This window comes from Nyctibius grandis, chromosome 5 (genome assembly GCF_013368605.1).
Source record: "Nyctibius grandis isolate bNycGra1 chromosome 5, bNycGra1.pri, whole genome shotgun sequence".
Taxonomy (NCBI): Eukaryota; Metazoa; Chordata; class Aves; order Nyctibiiformes; family Nyctibiidae; genus Nyctibius; species Nyctibius grandis.
This window is the reverse complement of record NC_090662.1, coordinates 38,198,415-38,221,373: the sequence shown is the minus strand read 5'-3', so window position 1 is coordinate 38,221,373 and position 22,959 is coordinate 38,198,415. Positions and strand designations below refer to the sequence as shown.

General features: G+C 40.9%; 1 protein-coding gene and 1 long non-coding RNA gene across 4 annotated transcripts in view; one reads left to right on the top strand and one right to left on the bottom strand.

Moving 5' to 3' along the window:
- The window catches only part of SLC16A7 (solute carrier family 16 member 7), an 83,850-nt gene extending 66,014 nt beyond the window's left edge, over window positions 1–17,836 (bottom strand). The window contains exon 1 of one of the 2 annotated variants that reach the window (XM_068400523.1): window positions 17,606–17,836. The gene's annotated coding sequence lies outside the window, so the exon portion shown is untranslated. Of the gene's footprint in view, window positions 1–6,888; window positions 6,993–17,605 lie in introns of those variants that run through there. The other variant, XM_068400524.1, reaches the window with a different exon arrangement.
- On the top strand, window positions 17,187–21,982 carry LOC137663363 (uncharacterized). Of its 2 annotated transcripts, none has more exons than XR_011048179.1 (4): window positions 17,187–17,591; window positions 19,317–19,459; window positions 20,256–20,457; window positions 21,413–21,982. It is a non-coding gene; the product is annotated as an uncharacterized lncRNA (long non-coding RNA). The 2 variants fall into 2 exon arrangements; XR_011048178.1 differs by having other exon boundaries at window positions 17,187–17,669.
- Window positions 21,983–22,959: the final 977 nt, after the last annotated feature.

Below are 22,959 nucleotides of genomic sequence, written 5' to 3'. Positions count from 1 at the left end.
AAATATCAAATAATCTGCAATACTGATGATAAAATAAATGCAGACATAAAAGGCAAGTTGTACCTTAGATCAGATTATAACTTCACTCAAGAATTCTGAAAAAAATGCTTTTACAAGTTCACACCAAAAGCACTTCCTTTTTAATTGCAAAAAATATGTTAACTATTTTGTTGGAGAAGCAAAGAAAAAGGTGTATGTGTCATTACAATTGCTATTTTTCACCAGTCTCTCACACCATACTTGCCTTGTCTCAGTAAATGCTGGAAGGGATGAAACTGCATGGCCAAATCATAGAACCATAGAATCATAGAATTGTTTTGGTTGGAAAAGACCTTTAAGATCATCAAGTCCAACTGCTAACCTAACACTGCCAAGTCCACCACTAAACCATATCCCAAAGCACCACATCTACACGTTGTTTAAATACTTCTAGGGATGGTGACTCCACAACTTCCCTGGGCAGCCTGTTCCAGTGCTTGATAACCCTTTCAGTGAAGAAATTTTTCATAATATCCAATTTAAACCTCCCCTGGTGCAACTTGAGGCCATTTCCTCTCATCCTATCGCTTGTTACCTGGGAGAAGAGACCGACACCCACCTCACTACAACCTCCTTTCAGGTAGTTGTAGAGAGAGATAAGGTCTCCCCTCAGCCTCCTTTTCTCCAGACTGAACAACCCCAGTTCCCTCAGCCACTCCTCATAAGACTTGTGCTCTAGACCCTTCACCAGCTTCGTTGCCCTTCTTTGGACTCGCTCCAGCACCTCAATGCCTTTCTTGTAGTGAGGGGCCCAAAACTGAACACAGTATTCAAGGTGCGGCCCCACCAGTGCCGAGCAGGGGGGGATGAACACTTCCCTAGTCCTGCTGGCCACACTATTTCTGATACAAGCCAGGATGCTGTTGGCCTTCTTGGACAATGACATGAAATGGAAAAATTCTGACGACTCAGGTTAAAAAAATTGAAACTTTTTCTTGTCCTAGATATTCACTGTGCAACTGATATTAAAGCCTCAAAGCTCTTAGAATTGCTTTGTTTGGGAATTTTAAGCAGTCTCTGAGACAAATTTTATGAGAAAACTGCTGTTACTTTCATTACCCACCACTCTGAATATTCACAGGGAAAGAAGCAATTCTCTCAATGAATTCCTTAATTTACCTGAAAATAATGATGCTAATGATGATCTGCATTTCTAAGACCTGTGGCAATCTTGCATGAAAAGTGAGGCGAGTTCTAGCACTACTGGAAGCACACCCAATATGAGAGTTGCTTAAAGGAAAAGACCAGCCTAATCATGAGAAAATATTATCATTTAATTGATCTCTGTACTGTCTAAAACTTTAATTTGAATCTGAAATGGTTCCTTCGGGAAGGATGAAATATATTGGAGATAATATGTGGCAGTGATAGGTAAGCCTCTAACGCCAAACTGCCGGGAGGACTACTTGCAAGGGGTGTTTGTCTCAGCACTGAGGACAACGGCAGGAAGGGAATGTGTTTGCTGACACAAGCACATAAGAAGAGGACAAAAAGGAAGTAAACATGGGCTGCTGAACTCTGACAGAGACCCTGTGGTGGTAACGATATTGCGTTTCCTATTATTGGAGAGAAATAGGAAGCGAGGCATTGTTCGTGCTGGACACCCTCTGTTAGATTTTGACAACTTGTCTTTAGTCCCGGGTACAGCTTCTCACCTGTGTCAGCAAAGTTGCTTTCCCCTGCCATGCCCTTCAGTGGCAGGCCCTTCCTTCCACAGGATCCCTGTCCCACCCCAGGCAGGGGAAGAGAAAATCACCTCTGGCCTCAAGATTTCTGCATCCATGAAAAGCAGCCACAGAAAGAGATTAACAGCAGGTACCACTGCGATGCCCCTGGAAGGTGAACCCGCAGCTGTCCTCTAGGGACGCTGACTGCATGGTCAACACGAGCAAGCACAGCACAGCACCAGCTTGGCATCACAGTGGCAGACCATAGCCGCCTTTTGTCCATGCACTTCAGAGACCAAACAGAAGGGCTTAAATCTGTGCCTGCACCGAGGCTGATCTTCTAAATTCAGGGAACTGAGCATGACGTAGAAGGTCAGAGCTAATGCTAAAGTGTGCTTCTGAGTGACAGAGCTAATTGGCACAGGGCTTGCCACTGGCAGTCAGCTGGCCTGCAGTTCACTGTCAGCTTGAACATGACAAAAATAAAAGTTAATACTGCCGGACCATTGTCTATAAAAACATATAGATACCAAGAGGGCTATTACTCAACTCACCATATGAGACTAATCTGGCAGTGTATTTTGTGAAGAATAATGGCAGTGGGTTTTTAAATATAATACAAATCCAGCTACTTGAGAGCTCCTGTGAGATAGGTGCCTAGACGTAGTTGCTTTACTGCACCTTGCTGCCCACTCACACATAGGCACATACTTATTAAATTTAACTGTTGCTCCCTGGAAAAGAGACAGAGACCAGAAAGAGGCTGCAGTTTTTTGAGGGGATAATAAGCTTAAACTAGTAAAACTGAAGAAAGTTCACCATAACCATTTAGTCTGAATACTGATCTGAACTTCAGGTCAGGTTTGCTATTCACTAACATCTGTTCCAGAATAATGTCTCTATTGATGGACACTTAAAAAAAAATCTCTTTTGCACACAGCCAAGTGGTATCTTTAATATTATGCACAATTTTTCCTTCAATCACAATCCAAGGACGTTGGTTTCCTTGAAAGAATACTTTACATTAGCAGCAGCAATAGTACTTAAAGATTTATAGCTATTTGTTCTAATAATGGAGTTTTGGTCACAGACTGTTTTCTGTTGGTATGAATTTTTTCTTTTGGTGTAATCTCTTGCAAGACCTCAGATACTGGGTGACAATCTTCAATTCTCCTGTTTCTCCTGCTAGTATATAATTTTATCTTTTCACATTTTAGGAAAGATCTAAGTTTTTAACAAAGACTTGCAAGATATTACACGTGATTTGTGACTTTTTTTGATTTAAGGCAGGGATTCATCACAGCCATAGTTAGACATCAGCAGTGCTGACGTGTGCATGTGATCGGGATACCTAGGTTCCACTTATAGTCAATGGGCAGAAATGAGCTTCTGAGACATACCTCACTGATGTGTTTTAGACATCTAAACTATAATGAAATGATACGTGGCCTACAAGTGCCTATATCTGTCTATTATATAAAGTGAGTCTAGATAACTAGCTGAATTATAGATATTTATGCTACTGAACTCTGCATTTGGATGAAAACAGCTCTATGACCTCATAATACAGTTTCTTGGTATTGCAAGGGACTGGAAATAATGAACCAGTTCCTTCTTCCAGTTCAATGTTTTTAAATATTAAGTGTTTTGGGGTAGATAAGAGGAGGGTTTTCTTGTTTGTTTAACTGTTACGAAATAAGAAAGTGAAAAATATATGTTCTGGATTCTTTCCATCTTCTTTGAAGTAGATCCACAGCTTAACAGTAGAGTGTTGAAATCTGAAATTTTGCAATCTTTTCTGTATTGCTGAGAAAAATAACATTCAGTTTGGCTGAGTAATGAGTCTCTGAAAAGCATGTGCTGCAATACCCATATTTTGTTGCTGTGTTTGTAAAATGGGCAACTCAGGAATGTTGCATTATGAACATTTTTGTGGCTATTGTGGCTGTATAGAAGAAAATTTATGGAAGATGCAGATAAACTGTCTCATGCTTTATGTACATACCATAGCCAAGTAATACTATCCTTTTTGAAAGTAAATCTTCAAGTCAAGCCTTATATAGCAAAAGCAAATCTCTGTTTTGTTAGAAAAAAACAGTGAAAAATTTCTTATGTGAAATTTTAATTCACAATTTACTCAACTAAGTCTTTGCATAAATGATCCAATTAAAACTTGAAACAATGTTCAATGCCTTACAGAACAATGTAGAGGGCAGCTTACCTTATGCAAAGACTGGGCAATTGCCCAGAGATGCAGAATTGGAGAGGCAGCATTTTCAGAGCCAACTTGTGACTGCATTGATTAAATTGCTAATAAGACATTAATTTTTATAATGCATAAATACTTTGTCTCATATTTTTTCTGGAATTTTGTGAGACTGTATTTCATAATAGCTGAATATGTGGCATTCTAAAATTCAATAAAAATTCCTGGTATTAAATATGATTTCTTGCAAATGTTGGAGGAGAGGCAGCGGAATATATTTAACTCAAGGCAACAAAATAGCTAGGGCTGTCTCTGATGATACAGATACTGAATATGCATCAGAGACTGCTTAGAACTGACCAGAAAAACAGTAACAGTTTGCCAGAGATACTGCCAAGACTTTTTGAATAAGCTCAAGAATTCCATAGTTGATCTGTTTGCAGTAAAAAAGGACAATACTAATTTAAACTACTCTCTGTGAATTATTTAAAAAGTGTTATCATTCAGGCCTGAAGTTTTGTTGGCTTAGATAACTTCAGATACACAAGAGCTTGGGTAATAAGATATGCCATGGGGTGTGACAGTGCACAAGTTTGAGTGTGTTAGGTATGAAGAAAATGCAAATCTGAAAGGTATGCTGACACATTGCCCAACATTGTGTGAACACGCAGCCTTTTGGGCTGGTTCTTGCCTGATTCTTCTGTAAGCACTCTTTTGCAGTGGTTAGCTTCAAGGGACAGTAAGGAGTGAATGGAGAAAACCATAAGGAACCATGAACGGACAACAGCAGGACCAGACAGACTTGCTGTACCTGGGCAATGTGAAACAGAAATTTTCTCATCTGTCTCCAAAATGGCAATAACTCTCCCCTCTTGTACACCACCCTTTAGAATGAGCCAGACACACTGGTGGGTTAAAAACTGCCCGTGCACAAGTTGCAAACGCACAGGCTAAAGAGAAATGTCAGTAGTTTCCTTCTCACTACCTGTACTACCTGTGCCATTGCAATGCCACAGAGTCAAAAACACATGCTCCCCCACCAGCCCCTTAGTCTGCCAGCCCACTCCAATGGTGACCACTGCTCCATGGGAACACTCACTGCCCTCCCTCTGCTCTTCCTCTCTAATCTTCCAAACTCAAAGGCTGGCGGTCTCACCTCGCTTGCTCTAACAGCTCTAGTAACTCAAAAACTTACCAGCATACAAAGTCCAAGGTAAGGAAAAACTACTCCATAACTGACTTAAGGCTTGTTCACCACAAGACTGATACTTCATGTTTCCCCTGGTGCCTTGATTTCCCTTCAGTCGTCCTCACTATCTTGTATTTAAATATATCTATATGATTGTACAGATAATCATACACAAAATAAAAGAATGCAATACCTTCAAAATAATTTTTAAGGGTACAGATGGTTGTAACTCTATCAGTGCAGAGTTCAGCCGTGATTATTTGAATATCACCTAATGTCTTAAATAAAGAAGTATAAAGTTGGCCACTAACTTCCTTACTTTTTTAAAACACTGTAGAAGCTCATGAAAACAACATATGTTCAAATCACTAATATATGTTTGCAATTTTTCTGTTTTACTCAGATCACTTTAGATTCTTACACTAAATCCCTTGTTTTCTCTTTCATAAATTATTTGTGGGCAAGTGTATTTCTTACAGTAGAAAAATACCTTTTTCTAGTCAGATCAGATAATGTATGTGAGCCTAATTCAGTGGAACTGAGTGTGTACATGAGATTTACTGAGTATTAGAAAATAAATGGTGTTCTTCAGAGGGGAAAGGATGCAGTGAGGACATTGCAAAATATAAGTGAAAAAAGGAAAATGAGCTTGAAGGGACTGGGACTACTGCCTTTACTGGCATCTTAATTTTTAATGGTATACGTCAGGTGAAAGCCTGTAACTCTTAGATTTAACTTAGCAAATCTTTGTAGTTGCATAATTATTAAGAAAAATATATTTGTTTCCAGCCTGTAAGAAAATGCAAGATGGTCTCCAAATTGAAAGTTTATGACTTACATACAGATATATAAATTCCTAAATATGTGTTATATTTGTTGGAAGTACACTCAGCTTTTCAGACAAATTTGGACCATGATTAAGCGAGGCATTTAATACAAGTAAGCAATAAATGTAAGTGTACATTACAGTGGGAACATGACAGTTTACTTGGGTATATATTACTTTAGCATATAAGCATAGTGATAAAAATATTTAGTAATTGATCAAGTAGTTTTGTTTAAAGACAAGGAGATATAACCCATAGTGATTAAAGGGTGTAGTACAATGTCCTTCTACTTTGCCTAGAGGGGCAGCTGTGCTGGCAGAAGTTTTCACCCCCGAGGAATCAACTCTTGGCTGTAGTTTCTACCAGGGTAAAGCAGGTTTATTTTTATGGGCAGAAATCTACACAAATCCTGCCAACTGAGGCTCCTCAGGAGACAGATAAATTTTATGCAACTCCCAGCTGGCCTGAATACTGCAACAGCAGCACCTTTCCCTTACAGCTCACTTTTCTTTTTTGCTCTCTGAATTAATTGGCTTCTTTCAAGCCACCCTTAGTACTTCTATTTGAGATAAATATAACACTTTTAGCTACCCCAGGTAAAGGACTCAGATCAACATACTGGTTCACTGTAGCTCTCCAGCAGCTATTTTGTGCATGTGTGTAGTTTTTTAAAGATGATAACCCAGAAGTAGCACAAACAGCCTCTCAAAAGTCAGCCCATGGTCCACAACAGAATGGCACAATCTGCTCTAATACTTATGCTGCTGCATTTTGGGATTGAAATTGAAGCCACTGCTCCGACAGTACCGTGCATTCCCTCCACTCTGAGGCACAGAGGGGTTTTTTTACGTAGCTCACGCTACTATGGCTTTCCTCAAAAGCAGGGCAGAAAACAAGTCGATGCATTGCTGGACTGCCTGAGAAATAAAGGCCAGCAGCCTGACAGCTTATACCACGTACCTTTCCTTCTTTCTCTACCTTCAAGAACTCGTGTCTTCTCACTGCTGTCACCAGCCTTCCTACTCCTGCTTGAAGAATTACTGTAACACCCTCCAAGACAAGAAATTACCAATTATCTGAAGGAAAAAAAAAAAAAAAGAAAAAGAAATAAAAAAAGTCTCACATAAGCTCTTCTCTCTTTAGGACAAGTGATAATCTCTCATGGCTCCCGTTTGCAGCAGAAAGTAGGCAGCCCTTTTCTATCCTCAGCAGGGCCCAGACAAACAGTTCTACCAAATGAAGAAATAAACAGGAATTCCCTCTGGCAAGGTCAGAGGAGCAGATGAAAATGACCCTGGGAGCACGAGTTCAACCAAATACAAAAGGTTCCATGCTCAGTGGGGTTTGGTTAAATAATTCAGGTCCAGTCTTTTAGGAACACAAATACAAACCATTCCCTTCTCAATGGGGTAACAGAAACAAACACACAAAGTTAATGAACCCAGCAGGGATTGACCAAACAGTTCAAACTCGCCTTTGGAGCAGCGAGAACAGCTATGAAGCAAACAACCTTAGCCACTTGGCACTGGAAAACAGAACCTGCTCTACTTTGGTTGGATGAGTAAAAACTTCCTTGATTACAGGAGTCCTTCATTCTTTAGGGGGCTAAATTTACTCTTAAATGCTGACTAAGGAATCATCTGTTCAGTTCTGACAGTTCATGTGCTGAGGCAAAGCAATGGCAGTGAAATGCCTTCTCCAAACATTTGATCCCTTTGTTTTCTTACTGGGTCCAGATTCTACATCTCCTCACACTCCTGTATTGCCAACATGCGGGTTCCCCTCCTTCAGTCCCATGCTTTCTTTTACACTGTTCTCCTTGTATGAAACACCCCTCTTTTTTTATCCATCAGTATCCACTACTCCTTCTATGCACCTGGTCATAGGAGTGTTGCAAAGGAGTCAAAAGGATCGTATGGAAGATACATCCACATGTATCTATGGTACTCATAGCAGATCAATATAGGCTGTAAATACCATACTGCAACACTAGAACTTTATGAAACATCAAACCAATCTACCCACACTTCTTTTTCCAGTGCTTCCTTCTTTTCCCCACTTTGTCTCCTAGTATGCAGCATGTTACATATTTCTTCCTGTTTTGCGTATCAGCTTCTGTGTTTGTATATATACATACAATTATTTCTATTAGAAATTTCCTTGCTTACATATATTCAGTTGCCATAATGAGAAGCAAGTAGATGCTTCTTTGAGACTACACTAGAATGCAAGATCCTCTGCTTGTAAAACAACTATATCTGCTGTTCAAAGTACTTATAAAAAAGGCTGTTCAGCATACATTTATAACTTCTGATTTCATCCTGTATGACTGTTAGTTAGAAGACAGGATTGATTTAAAAGTAGGATTTAAGCTTCAGTTATTAAGAGATAACAACTTACTTACCCAGGATCCAGCAACACTGAAAGTAAAGATCCTAATTTAGGTGGCTAATTTAGGTTTCACAAGATTATTGTGCTGCATACAAAAAGTGTTGTATTTATATACCTGGGATAAAACTGGTAAATGGGGGAAAAGAAAAAAAAAAAAAAAGAAAAAAATTGTAACTACCTTATTAAGGGTAAAAACATATTCTGGATCCTCAATAAAACATATCATTCAGTATTCTTTAAGAATCTTATTCTCTTAGACTTGTAATTTAAGTATAATATTTTAAAAGTAAACTTCAACATGGCAACTACAATAGCTTTGCTAATTTTTCAGGAAATACCTACAAGAAAAAAAATTATGGCCTCATAGCTAAAATACATTTGTATTGAGAACAATATGATTTAAGTCATCATTTTAGGTATATAATATTTCAGCAATGCTAGAGTATATCCAGAAGTGCAAACTGATTACCTAGTTAAACAAGAACATCTTGTTTCATTAACACCTTTCTATGCTATCCCATTCAGAAGAAGAACATGTTTTAATTGTGGAAAGGACAGGATTTTGTATCCTATTACATAATGAACACAATATGACTGTATTTTCCAGGTTGCATAAAACAAACAGCTTTAGTATTAAGCATAACAGTGGAAGCCACTGTTATTTTTTTAATCACAAAAAAAATTCTGAGCTGGAAACCATAAACTGGATCAACACTCCCTTATGCTTGTGGGTACTAGCAGACACAGCCATGTATACATGACATATTCACATTTCATATGTCAGAGCTCCTTTTTCATGGCACACATGAGAGGGAGTCACCTGCGCATGTGCAGATCAACTTAAACATGCATATTGGGACGCGGTAACAGACTGCAGGCTGGCATGGGGCTTCCCGGTGCTGTACAAGCCGTAAGTAGGAACAATCCCCTTTTGGCCCACCCACTGCTAAAGCACCTGAACAAATCTATACTGTGGAGTCCACATAGGCTCCCGCTGAGGTCACAGGCCATCATTACACAAGTAAATCTAAATTATATTTCTAGCCTTTATTTAAATTTACAGTGTTAAGTGTAATGGTTTTGAATGTGTTTTACATTATTTGCAAAGTGCTTCTGGAAGTCAAGATATCCTCAACCACCAGGCTAAACAATGACTATAACACTCAACTCTCACCTTTTATTTTCAAAGTTGCAATATTAATGTTTGAGAATTGTATTGCTCAATTGTCTGTTAACTTTTTCTCATATTTCATATTAATTTCTTTATTAACATCTTGTTTGATGGATATACTGGTATACACAACAGCACTGCCAAGAGTGCACACCCATTTGGTGATCAGACAACACAACTATTCATGAACAACAAAAACCTTGCTATGGCCTACAATTAGCACACAGAAATAATAAAAGCAAAGGCCAACATTCTCTCTACTCCTTTCTCAAAAATAAAAAATAAAAATTAAAAAATATGAATACAACTAAACCCACTCTGACTGAAAATATGACACATTATTCCATTTCTGCTAGCTTGAAGATATTTGCCTCTGTGAAATTCCTCAAAATAATAGTATGTCCTCAGGTTAATGTCTCTTTCCCTTCTTCTCTGTTTTCACCTTCTACATTTGTCATTTTTCTAAGGGTACATTTTTCCTTTACCCTAATCATAACACCTGAAAGGCAGAATTAAAAAACAGAAGGGTAAAGAATGTAAACATTTGTAACTCTAAAGATAAAAATAGCATTAATAAAATATAAATACTGGTTACTACGGAGGAGCATCATCTATGCCATATGAAAGCTGTCCTACAAGTGAGCATGTCTCTGACAGTTTCCAGTTTTAGTGTGGAAAACCTGGTATGCTAGTAGGATGAGCAGAGCAGAATATAGTAACTTGATCTTTTACCTTGAGTTTTTGTATTCTAATAAATGGGGAGAAGGAAAATGCTCTCACAGAAAGAAGGAGGGGAAGAGAAGGACAGAGAAGACAGACACATGAAAGTATTTGTTTGGAAACAGAAAAATCATTTTGATAACCATTATGAGAAATAATTTTCATTTAAACTAATCAGGCAAGTCAAAGCAAGTGATCCAAAAGACTAACTAACTGAGTCTTGAGAAGCAGTTGAAAGAGTCTCTTCAAGCACTACAGGGTGTAAACCACGAGTAACCCTTTTTAACCCAGGTGAACTGAACAGGAGGAAGGGAAATCAAGTTCGGACCTGGAGTCACAGAAACAGAGGAAATGCCAGTCAAGCAATACTGACATGTTATTTGACTGAGAGAAAATACCACAATGTTTTTAGGTCTCAGTTTTAAATGCCCTTCCTGGATTTCTCTGCCTCATGTGAGTTTGCCCCTTATATTCATTAGCTTTGCTTATAAACCTCTTTCACTATTATAATAGAGCTAAAACTGAGACAGACCACGCACAGCTCTCATAATGCTCTAGTATTGTTATATATGAATGAGGAAATAAGCTAAACTGAAATAAAGCACCCTCATATCCAGCATAACTACATCAAAACACCTCTTTTTGGATAACTACATCAGAAAAACATGAGAACAAAAACTACCTTATGCCTCTAGCCAACATAATTATATCTGCACAAGAACAAGAAAACAGGATCTCCTTTTTTGTTATTCTTCAAAAATACAATGCATACTTCATGCTTTACTGTAAATACAGGCTATTATGGCATATTCTTTTCTACCTATTTTCCTTAAATATACAGCCCAGAGGTCTCAAAATACACAAGCTTTTTTCACTCCTTGCTAAAATCTGGTGTTGTGGCATCTAATCACGGGCTATTAAGTCCCTTGATTCGCCTTTTGTAGCATTGGTGAGAAGAAGGGAAAGAGGCTGCCTAAGGGAAGACAGGGAGTTAGGACCCCTGTGTGACACAATGAGCAGAGATCTTATAAATTCCTCAGGGCAGAAAGGAAGCCTTTAGTTTAACACTATGTACAAATTATTATAAAGATGTACATCTTAAAAAGGGTTTGGTAATGGGATGACAGGCCCGTTGCCTTCTTCAGCTTCTAGCACCAATTTCCCTCCGCAGCCTATTTTGTTCTCTCCACCTGCTCCCAGACGCAACCCCCCTGCTCAGCCAGCTTGAGTCTCTGTCCTAGGCACATTTTCTCTGCCTCTGAAACCAGTGTTCAATTACAGTTTGCAGCTTATAGCTCACCAAGTTCCATTTCTAACATCACCAGGAGGCATTGCTGAGAACACAGGGTCCAGTACCCAGTTTAAGACCCCAAACCATCCCTGGCATAGCATGCAAAAGCAGATAACTTCTAGAAAACATTTGTTCAGTGGAGAGTACTCACCAAAGGCAGAATCGTCAAGGAATTTAACACGTAAAATTCCAGCTGTTAAGAAATCAGACACCTACATTCTGGAGCTTATTCACATCATTAAATTGTTCTTTTTTCTTTCTTTTTTGGACCTGCCCTGAGGGCCATATTAAGAATGCAAACTATAGGAGCCCAATTTAGTAATCGCAACTCCTATGGCTTTTTAATTCAATAGCATAGCAAACTGTTGAGACGTCCTGCATTTTAAGTTTTCCAATTTCCATCTCCCAATAAGGTCAGCACAGAAAAGCAGCTATGTCTCCAAGAAGCCAAGTTGTTACAGTTGGTAGTTTGAACATAGTCCTGTGTCACTTTAAAAATTCTAACCTTCACCGCCAAATATTTATATCATTATCCCAGAGATTTGAAAAAAATGCCACAAAGCACTTCATTTCTAATGTTAAAAAAACTTTCTAATACAATTGATTTCAAAAGCATATGCTGAAAGTGAGTACATTTCTCTATCTGCAATACTAATAAAATACATTACAGTCGGAATTGATGTTTAAAAATATCAAATATGCATTCTGCATGTATGCTTTTGCCATTTTTGTCAGCACAGAAATGGTAAATTCTTTTTTGCTTGTTTCTTCACATGTTTTTAGCACTGTAAAATACACATTTGTTCCTAGTTCTTCTTGAATTCAGAAAACAAGCACTAAGTACAAGTCTGAAGCTGACGCTGTAAGTTTGATACTAATACAGATTGGTTTCATCTTTTTTTTTGTCTCCTTTTTGCTTGTACCATAGATTACAAGAGTGTCTAAGTGATGAGTGGCAAGTATGAATGCTAAAATCTTAATTAATCTATTTCTATGAAAAAAAAAAGTCTTTTCTATCTTTTGGGATGATGTAGTGCTGTTTTGTGACTGATTTTACTAATTTCTATTGCACAGAACACATGCAAAAGGCAACGTACATCATCGCACTGTCATTACCACCACTGCAGTGGCAGCAAATGGCTAGAGTTCTTTGATGCCAAACACATTTTGAACGCTATTACAACTCTTTGTCAGATGCGAGATCCCTAAGTGCCAAACTGGGAGTGCTGCCAACAGTTTGCTGTCACTGAGACCATATGATAGGAAGGGCACTACACAATGGACATGCCTGAAGCTGCAGCAGGAGTCTGCTCGCAGGTGTGGGAAGATGAGCTATTCTAAAGGACCAGAGCTTTTAAAAATATATAAAGATAAGAAAAGACATGAAATACAGGAGGTGTTCTGTGCAACGTGCTTTCTGAATGTTCCCACAGCACCTTGATCACCACCTACAGCCGAGTCCTCCATTGGAAAACCTTAAAGAGAAATAACAGTGAAATAACTACCAAGCTTGCTGTCAAAACAACTGGAAAGTGTTCTTTTGAGGGTACAAATATTTAGGCTGGAAGAAAGCGAACACTGTTTAAACAATCCTGCACATTTGGGCAACTCCAGTTCTTGGAGTTTTCTGCTTTCATTATCTTTCATAGTAACCATATGAAAAGAATGTCAAATCCACCTATTCTAAATATTCCAACTTCTACAATGTTTGGGCTTTCTGCAATTTGTCAATAGCTGACTTAAAAATACAAGTTTCCTACAGTCTAAAGTTATTAGCCAATTATATATGATTTACACTATTATCCAGAGCACTGATTTCTTGTTGAGTGGAACTGAAAGACATTCAATACGTCACATTCAATAATTATGACACCAAGTTAAAAGAAAATGCATCAACAGCTAAATTAAAAACAAAAATCAGGCTTAAGTTTGTTTTCTAGTGCTTCTTGATTTTGTGAATTAACATTAATTCCATTTCTTAAGTCTCACAACCACAAAGAAAAAGAGCATATCATGCTAAGACCCCATTCTTTTCCATTAATTTTCCTCCTTCATTTTTGGGAACTTTTTTAGTTGCCCTAGTTTTGTTAATATCCTTTTGGAAATGCTTATTTAATTTTTATCAGCAAATGCTCTTAATTCACATCTCTGATTACATATTGCTGCAAGTGTCATGAGACAGGAAAGCACCATGTCCCGAAAATAAAAAAATATTAGCATGTAACTGGGGGCTTAACCTTGAAAATAACAAATAAAGGAACTACTTAAAGACAGTGCATAAACTAAAATTAAAAATGTAATCAAAAAAGAACGAGCTGGTGGTGAAGAATCACCTCCCCGCCCCCAGCCACAAGTATTACGAATTAAAAATCTTGAGATTGCAAGGGAAAAAAAACAAACTGAGACTCTTTTTAGTTTGTCAGCCACCATGATCTGGTTAGCTAGACATTTGATCTTCAATAAAAGCTTAATATTATTTTGATTGCTTGACTATAAGACCATGAGCTATAAGAAACACTGGAAATATGTGATAGATTGTAAAGCCAAATAGAGCTCCCCAGTCAGTTTGTCCAACATCCTTTATTCCTTAAGTCATGGACTATTATCTCCTTACTCCTATATCCCAATTACTTTTGTTTGAATACTGCAAACTTTGCTTCAAATGTTCCAAGATTCACAATAAAATTATCAAAGTTGGCACAACAGCTCACAAATACATGCAAGTCAAGGAATGCAGGTTTGGACTGAGATGCGTATGTGGGGCGCAGCCTGCTTCTCACTTTCATTTGATACATAAAACAGTTGTTCAATGAGGTCCTGTTTTCGTATCTAACCTCCTCCTTGGTGCTGTGCAAACATTAGGCCATATATATTACATGAACAGACGCAGAAGCTGGTAACGTTCTCTATCAATGATTAACAGCTACGACCTAACCCTTTTTTAATAAAAATCAAAAGAGAATTACATTTTCATAATCATACCGACCTTGAAACATAAAATTCACTTAACAGCACAGATTATTAGCATAGCCCAAGAACATTCTTCTTTTCTTGATCCTCGCATAAGAAAAAGGACAGCTTTAACGTGGCAAATGGTGTAAGGGATACAATTAATTGAGAATTATATTCTGATACCATCTTTGCTTAGGCAAACATCTCCTTAAGGAAAATGCAACTCTTCAAGAGCATCCTGTGATGTTATAATAGGAAAAAAATCAGGTGAGCTGTAGTCTCTTCTTGACCTGGAAGGGGTCCAATAATAACCAGAGTTACTGGAAGCAAAACCACCTGCTCATCATAAAAAAAAGGACAATATAATTTACTTAAGAAACAAAGGATACCAAAGAGGACTTTTTTCTAAAGTGAAGAAAAACAATGGATGCCAGAAATATATATATGTACATACAAAAAGAAATAAAGAAGTATGACATAGTGAACCAAATCCAAGAAAGAAGAGTAATGAAAGAAAAACATCTTAAAAAACATCAGCTTGTGACTCAAGGAGAAGTGCTCTTTTCTCTCCCTTAACTTGCCTGTCCATAAATAACATCATTTGCTTTAAGGCTGCCCAAACGATCTCCTGCCTCCATAAAACTCAGGTTCTAGAATGAGGATTTTGCCATCGCAAGAGCTGAGTGAGCTTAAATCCAACATATACTCCAGAGAAGTGAGAGATGGAATTAGGTTAAAGAGCTGGAAGGAGACTTTCTTTATATACTCTTAATGATGCATTCATTTACACTGCAAATTGCTGAAACAGAATTCTACCTCCCTTCACTACAGCTGCAGAGCTACAATGTTTAACTACACTCTGTTGCTTTGATATTTCCCTTTGTAATATTTGAAAGTGTCCCCCTTTACATGTAAAATACCTGTTCAGATCAGTTGTATCACTATGTAATCCAAAGAGTTTTCCTATCCATAAAACATGTGAATTTAGTTTTCTGCCATCCACAAAGACCTTTCATGAAGACCACAGTTGATATTTAGGCTATTCCACAACTCCATCATATAAATAAAATAAGGCTGACTTCATTAACCAAAATCACTTACTGCTGCCATAAAAGAAAATCCATAACCTCCAGCCACTGTTTGCCTAGTCAAAATTATTAGCTGTTTTGCTCTGAAGTCATTTACATTGTAAACAGTATGCTGCAAGCTAAGCTTGCTGGGCCCTCACAAATACATGAAGTTCCAGTTCTATAATAAACTGCACAAATAATAGAAACATCTGGAGCATAACTTCTTCTCTGAATTTATTCCACCGTGTAGAAGGAGCAGATATTCAGCACTCATTCTCAAGTATGATATTCAAAGTTAGCAGACAATACAGGAAGGAGAGAGGAGAGAGCTGTCTAAAAATAAGGAGGGCATCACTTATACATTATTCTCAGATTTAATACTTGTACATAAAAGCATTTACCACTTTTATTGAACTATTTGTCAGTTTTCTGCTTCCTTTAAATATCAGTCTACATCCCTCTGGCTTGAAGACCAACTTTCATATCATGATTCATCTAGACAGAGCTGAGGTAGTATTTTGTTGGCTTGATTGGTGTGCTGTTAAGTTTATGGCCCCATTCCTGCAACGGAAGCTGCAAGCACCTATTTCATTACTATTTGGTAAGTAACTTGGGGGCCACAGATGGACGTCACTATGGAAACACAAGGGATTATTATAGAGACCAATGAAACAAGAATGGACGCCTCCATGAGGCAGCAGCTTCCTACAGTTTCTTTTTTTTTCTCCCAAAACAGCTTTCAGTAATAATTTCAGTAAGGCTCCTCTACTGAAAGCTCAGTCTGGCATCTAAAAATACAGCTATTTCTAAACGTTATTCTTTTTTGTTTTGTTTTCCTGTCCACCTGACTGGAAAAGCAGTGGAGAACACGTCAGTTCTGCGTCCCTGCAGGACTGAGAGGTAATGTGCTCTCCCAGTAGCACCAGGGGACACTCTGGTCTCTGAAATGTGAACAGGGCAACTTCTCGGTCTTTTCCAAGATGGGTTCAGTGTCTTGTAGGGGCCATTTCAACAACCACGAACCCAGGACACAGAGATCTCTGCAGGCACAGAGAACTCTCTTTCTCTCAGGACGATTGTCCCTTGGCAGGGAGACTCTTCAAACCATTCCCTTCAAGGACCTTGAGTCCACTGTGTGCTAACTGAGGTCAAGTAAAGAGAACGATGGAAAAGGAGTATTTTCCTGGCTCTGGTACCAGTTACATTGGGAGCTGAGTACACAACTACTAACTAAGGCCAGCAATGTTTGGAGATAATAACGCCAGCATTGTCGGGCTCAGAGCAGCCCAGCGCAGGGTAACCAGTGCTGCAGCTGGCATGGTGCAGCAGAGGGTCCATCCAGACCCACCTTCCCCAGGTCATCCTGACCGCAGAGCTGTAACATCAGCGCTTCTTGCAGGCCCGTTTCTGATGACGGCAAGCGCGGCAGCACGGTTTTTTATTTGCTGCTGTAGCCGCCGCGGCTCCCCGCCCACATTTCCAGCGGAGCGGCCCCCGAGGCGGGGGCGCCTCGGGCCGCGGCTCCGTTCGGGGCGGGCGGTGCCTCAGCGCCCGGGGATGCGGTGGGCGGCGGCCTCGGCGCCCCGACTCACCGCCCCGCGGGGATGCGCGCAGCGGCGCGGGGGCGGGATCGCTCCGCGCGCCCCGAAGCTGCGGCCTCGGCCCGGCCCCGCCGCCCTCCTCCCTGCCCCGCTGTCAGAGCCGGCCGCCCGGATGGCAGCTGGGCGCGGCTCGCTGCAGGGCCGGCGTGGCACGGCGAGGCGTGCGGCATCTCCCTGCAGTGGCTGCTTTGGTACCGAGGGGGCAGCGCCCACGGGGGGCAGTGGCTGCGCCCCACGCTTCGTCCGTCCGTCCGTCCATCCATCCATCCCTGCATGGGGGGCGGCTCGTTGTGTGTGTGTGACTGACAGTGCGGCGCGCACAGCGCGGGGGCAGCCGCCCGCACGCAGCCAGCCCGGGGCCACGCCGGCGCGCCCCGGCTGCGGCAGCCCCTTCTCCGTCCCCCGGAGCCCTCCCCGGCGGGGGCGAGCTCAGCGGCCTCGCTGCTCCTCCTCCTCCCTCCTGGCGGGTAGGTTACGTTACCTGGTCTCTAGCTCGGGCTGGATCTAATCCCGCGGCCGCCGCCGGCTCCTCTCCCTGCCGCGGGGTGAGTGGGGCAATTAATTTATTTATTTCCCATGTGGTGTCCTCGGCAGCAGAGCAGCAGCGGCGGCGGGAGAGCCCGGGCCGGGCGGCAGGGAGGGAGGCCCGGGTGCTGCTGCGGGGCCGACGGGGTGCCGCTGTCCCGGGGGTGCTGCTGGGGAGCGGCCGAGGCGCTTCAGCACCGGCGCGGGGGGGCGGGGGCTGCGGAGGAGACGCCTCCCGGGCTGCCCAACCCGGCTCGGCGGGGGCGCGGCGCCCGGCCCGGGGAGACGGAGCCAGCGCGGGAGGTGGGACGCACCGCGCCGGGCTACGGCGGGGGGCACGGGCGGGCGGACAGGCAGCACTGGGCCACCGCGCCCGGCGGGGTGAGGCGTGATCCCTCCCCGCCTGCGGCCTCCCCGCCCACCTGCCCGCCCGGGGCCGCCGCCGCGGGTCCCGGAGCCGCCGAGCGCGGGGACCTCCTCGGTCGGAGGCGCGGGCGGGGCACCGTGACCTCCCTGGGGAACAGAAGGGCACGGACCGCGTGTCGCGCTCTTCACCACGCTTCTGGTCCCCCCCCCCTCCTCCGGCCCCACCCTGTTCTCCTCCTCTTCGGGACTGAGGGTGCCGAGTATTTCACGTTATAAGGCTGTTTGCACTCGCTGTCCCACGGGAAGGTTACAAGAAGGCGCAGCAGTTTGCTTGTTAGGAAAAAACAACCAACAAACATCGCAGCGATCTTTTTGTGCAAAACGTAGGAACTTAGTTTTCTGAAGCAGGAACTGAAATGTGGCTAGTCTGCAATGAGTTCTCGGTTAAAATCTTGGTCACCTCTCCCTTTGCCCCCTTTTTCTCTCTCCTAAAAAAAAAAAAATCAAAAACTATTTTGTGTATGTCATGAACATATTTATGAAAGTGGCCACTAAATTCTCCAAAACTTCTGCCTTTAAGGCTAAAATCCTGTAGGGAAAGAGATAGAACATAATCACATAATTACATAATTAAAGCCTTTACCATAATGCCTCTTCTCATGGGTAAAGGTTGCACATTAGGTGCAACATTTAAAGTAGTGTGAGGAGGCTGGAGTAATTACAGTTGTTGACATGTTGCAAAATATGTACAAAAGTAAATGTGGTTATCATGTGAGGGTTTTTTTAAACTTTATTGCATGTACTTTGTTTAGTGAGAGCTTTATGAATAGGAACTTCACAGACGTGTTGGGAACTGAGGCTGGCTGTGTGCATGGACAGGAGGAGAGAGAACTTGGGTTGTAGTTGGGGGTATTCCAGTTTGCTGAGCTGCTAGTGAAGGAGGGAAGGACTTGACAGGGTTCTCTGTTTATTTTCCATTAATAACACTTGAATCCTTTAGCAAGCATTGGCCACAACGAACAAAAATTTTTGAAAAATAAACTGGAAAGGAGCATGGCACCTCTCAAAAAAACCTGCAACATGAGTGACAGTACCTATTACACATCAAAGAATCCATCCACAGAGGACTGCCATCTTGAAGCACAAATTCATAGAAATCGGGTTTCTTTGGCTTCGTTGCTTATGAATCTGCTTTTATGTGAGAAGTGTTAAAAATTATTCTGTGTTTTAAACTATAATCATTAAACCAGAAGACACAGACTCAGAAATCTCAGTAATTTTATCATTCCTTCTTTCTTTAGGATATTACTGTTACAATTTATGTATCATCTGCTTCCACTACAAGTTCTTCAGATTCAAGAGAGAATACTTTGTCACGTGTTTGTAAAGCAGCCAGGTCGCTACAGTCTCTGGGCAGATCCTGGCATTGTAGTCATAAAAAGCAGTAAGTAGTTCATTGGTAGACACAGAAAACACTTTTATTCCTGAAACAGACTGAACAGTTTGCAGTCATTTTTGTGACATTACGTAAGTGAAGTAATACTTGAGTTACATATCTGAGTCCAGGGACGTTTTTAGGAGCAAGCATCCATGGTGACTGCCAAGGCAGCTTGTGGAAGTCGCAGTTGCATTAATTTAGGTAGCGGTGTCAGTCGTCTCTTGTGCAAGTGTGTGAAGGGAGCCTGTGACCAGCATCCCCACAGTCACAGTGTCTGTCCTGGCAACAGGCTGCACTACAGGCTTTGGAAGACTGACAAGCATACACGAGGGGCCTGCTAAGCCAAGCGAAGGGAAGAGCAAACACTAAGCAATGACTCTTGGGCATACAAGCAAAGAAGGCTTGGGTACAGATGCCCATGGTCAAACTCACTGTCGCTTCCAGCCAGGCCCACAATTACAGGATCAAAAATTTGTAAATCAGGATGAAATGTGATGTAAGATCTTTCACTGAGAAGCTGCTAGTGCTGAAATCAAAGTTGTATAGTTGGTATTACAGCGATGTTAAGCTGTCTTCCATATTCAAACACTTTGTATGCCCTGAGGAAAATCATAGGCCGTATAGGACCTCAGACAGTTCCTGTAAAAAGCAGAGCACGGTTACATTGTCTTTTACAGTGAAATATTAAAGTTCACATACTGTTTTATAGAATGTTAGGAAAATAATTTTCAAAGGGAGCTGAAAAATAAATACATGAAGATATAAATGGTACCTGTTTTTCATTGCATGGTTCTGTTCATAGTTCTATAGCTCTGGGGCCCCCAACATAACAAGGACATGGACCTGTTGGAGCCTCTCCAGAGGAGGGCCACAAAGATGATCAGAGGGCTGGAGCACCACTCCTGTGAAGACAGGCTGAGAGAGGTGGGGTTGTTCAGCCAGGAGAAGAGAGGACTCCAGGGGGACCTTCTAGCAGCCTTCCAGTACCTGAAGGGGGCTTACAGGCAAGCATGAGAGGGGCTTTTTACGAGGGCAGGTAGTGACAGGACGAGGGGTAACAGTTTTAAACTGAAAGAGGGTAGATTTAGATTAGATATTAGGAAGAAATTCTTTCCTGTGAGGGTGGTGAGACACTGGAACAGGTTGCCCAGAGAAGCTGTGGATGCCCCCTCCCTGGCAGTGTTCAAGGCCAGATTGGATGGGGCTTTGAGCAACATGGTCTAGTGGAAGGTGTCCCTGCCCATGGCAGGTGGGTTGGAACTAGATGATCTTTAAGGTCCCTTCAAACCCAAACCATTCTATGATTCTATGATTTCCTCCACTGATGTGCCTTAACTAGGATAAATATATAGTTATATAGATATAAGTATTGATTTTTTTATAAATGTATGCAATATATATTACAGACAATAAATTTTACACAGTGATATATGATAAGGTATGTCATATACACAGTATTTGCTGTACTACATAGTACATATTGCACACTATGTATAGTATGGTGCTACATACAGTACAAATGGATGTATTCTGTATATATATAATAAATTTGTATTTATATTACTACTGCATATATTAACATATCTCTATAGAAATAGTAGATTATATTAACATATGTTAGCCATTGCATAGACATATGCATTTTCTGTACATACATGTGTGCCTCATGCAGTTTCTTTCTATGCCTCTTTTCAGAACACCCTCTCTAGGAAAGGTGTATGCGTCTTAATTTACTTACTGTTGCTGTGTGTTTCATTGCATTTTGCATTTTCTGGTCCAAGGCTGAGACTGAACATAAGATAGCTGCAGTTATAACAGTGTGTGATTCTGGCCTACAGTCTGCACAAGTTTAGATACAGCTTAGTGTCTGCATCCTTCTTGAAGTCGCAAAAATTACTGTGAGCCCTCAGACTAAAAGCTGATGTATGATTTTATTTTTTACATGGACCTTGATTGCAGTGGTATCAGGTTTTTAAAGTGGATGCATTCCTCTGCGAGTGCTGCAGAATGAAGGCTCTGAAGTGATTCGGTTCCCTGTTGCAGATTAAAGAAAAATCCGCTCATCATTCTGCATCCTTCCAGTCTCGGAGCACCTTCAATGTAGGAAGCCCGCTATGCAAAGTAAAAATGTTCATATCCACACTCTAAGGGTAAGAATTAAAAATGTATTAGTGATAGTAATTAATAATTTACATGTGAATTTCAAGAAGCTGGCGAAGGTTGAGAGTTGGATGAGCGTGTGTGTATGTGTCTGTGTATGGGAGGGTGGCATTCTGTGTTTTTCAGTGATCTAATTGTAAAGAAGAAATTAAACGAACTTATCTATCTATTGTGTGTGTGAAAAGAAGACACACATGTGGTTATTAATTATGTGTCCATTCAATAGTGAGAAGGACTTCTGGGAGGTTGCATGTTATACACTCTCCTGTTTCAGTTGATGAAAGCTTGAGGTCTTTTTAGTGATATTGATGGAAAAAGTTTTATGTATTATTTTTCACCAGAGAAAAATAAAATACTGCAAATGTTGAATGCCTGATGGTATTTTCTGTGAGTCTGTCCACTAACTGTTTGGGTAAGTTTCCTAATGGAATAGTTCATTTCCCCCACATGCCACTTGTCATGCAGTTTCATTTGAACCCAAAACTTTACAGATCTGCTTCTAAGCTTAGGTTCCTCTGCTACATCACAGGTTATGTCTTCTAGTCGCAGAGTCTGGATCTAAAGGGTGCATGTTTATGATTATGTGTCATTCTGGCCTCCGTAAGATTACATTCTGATTACGTCTTCTTTTTTCTGGACTGATTTCTGTTCCATAAATACGTAACTCAAACTTATCTCATATCTATGTGCAGGCTGGTGTGGTGTGCATGCTCCTCATCTCCAGCAAATACATAGGGTATTATCGTTAGAATTATATTGGTAAATCACATAGGCCACCTTCTGTAAGCTTTGTATCAAGAGCTAATCATTGTCAGCCAGTGTCTCACTCCACCCTCATTCATACACACAGATAGCTCTGTCACTAGCATAAAACTTTAATCCTAGTTCTGTTAGTGAAAGAAATATGTGTACTTCAGTGTATGTGATAAAATTCATATAAATATGATTAGACTGTAGAATTCCAATGATAGAATATAGCCAAAGCATGTCTTTCTATTGAGGTCAGTTTTCTCTATAAGCCATGTCTTTTCCAGGCCCAATAAAATTCTTTTCTTTTACAGCTCCTGGGGACACAGAACACAGCAAATTGTAACTACAGTAATAGACTCAACTGCAAAAGATATCTATCAATCAGGCATCACAGAGAATTTGAGGCAGCTGGCAGTTATCAGCTGAAGCAGGTAGTCAGTAGAAGTGTAGAAGATAAACAGATAATAGAAAAGCAATCTGGAAACCTGGAAGAGATAATAAACCTCTCTTCTAGAGCGCAGGTAACAACTCAGCTAGGTCACTGATGAACTCAATTCCCAGACCAGTGCTGCGTCTAATACAGCTGAAAATACAGT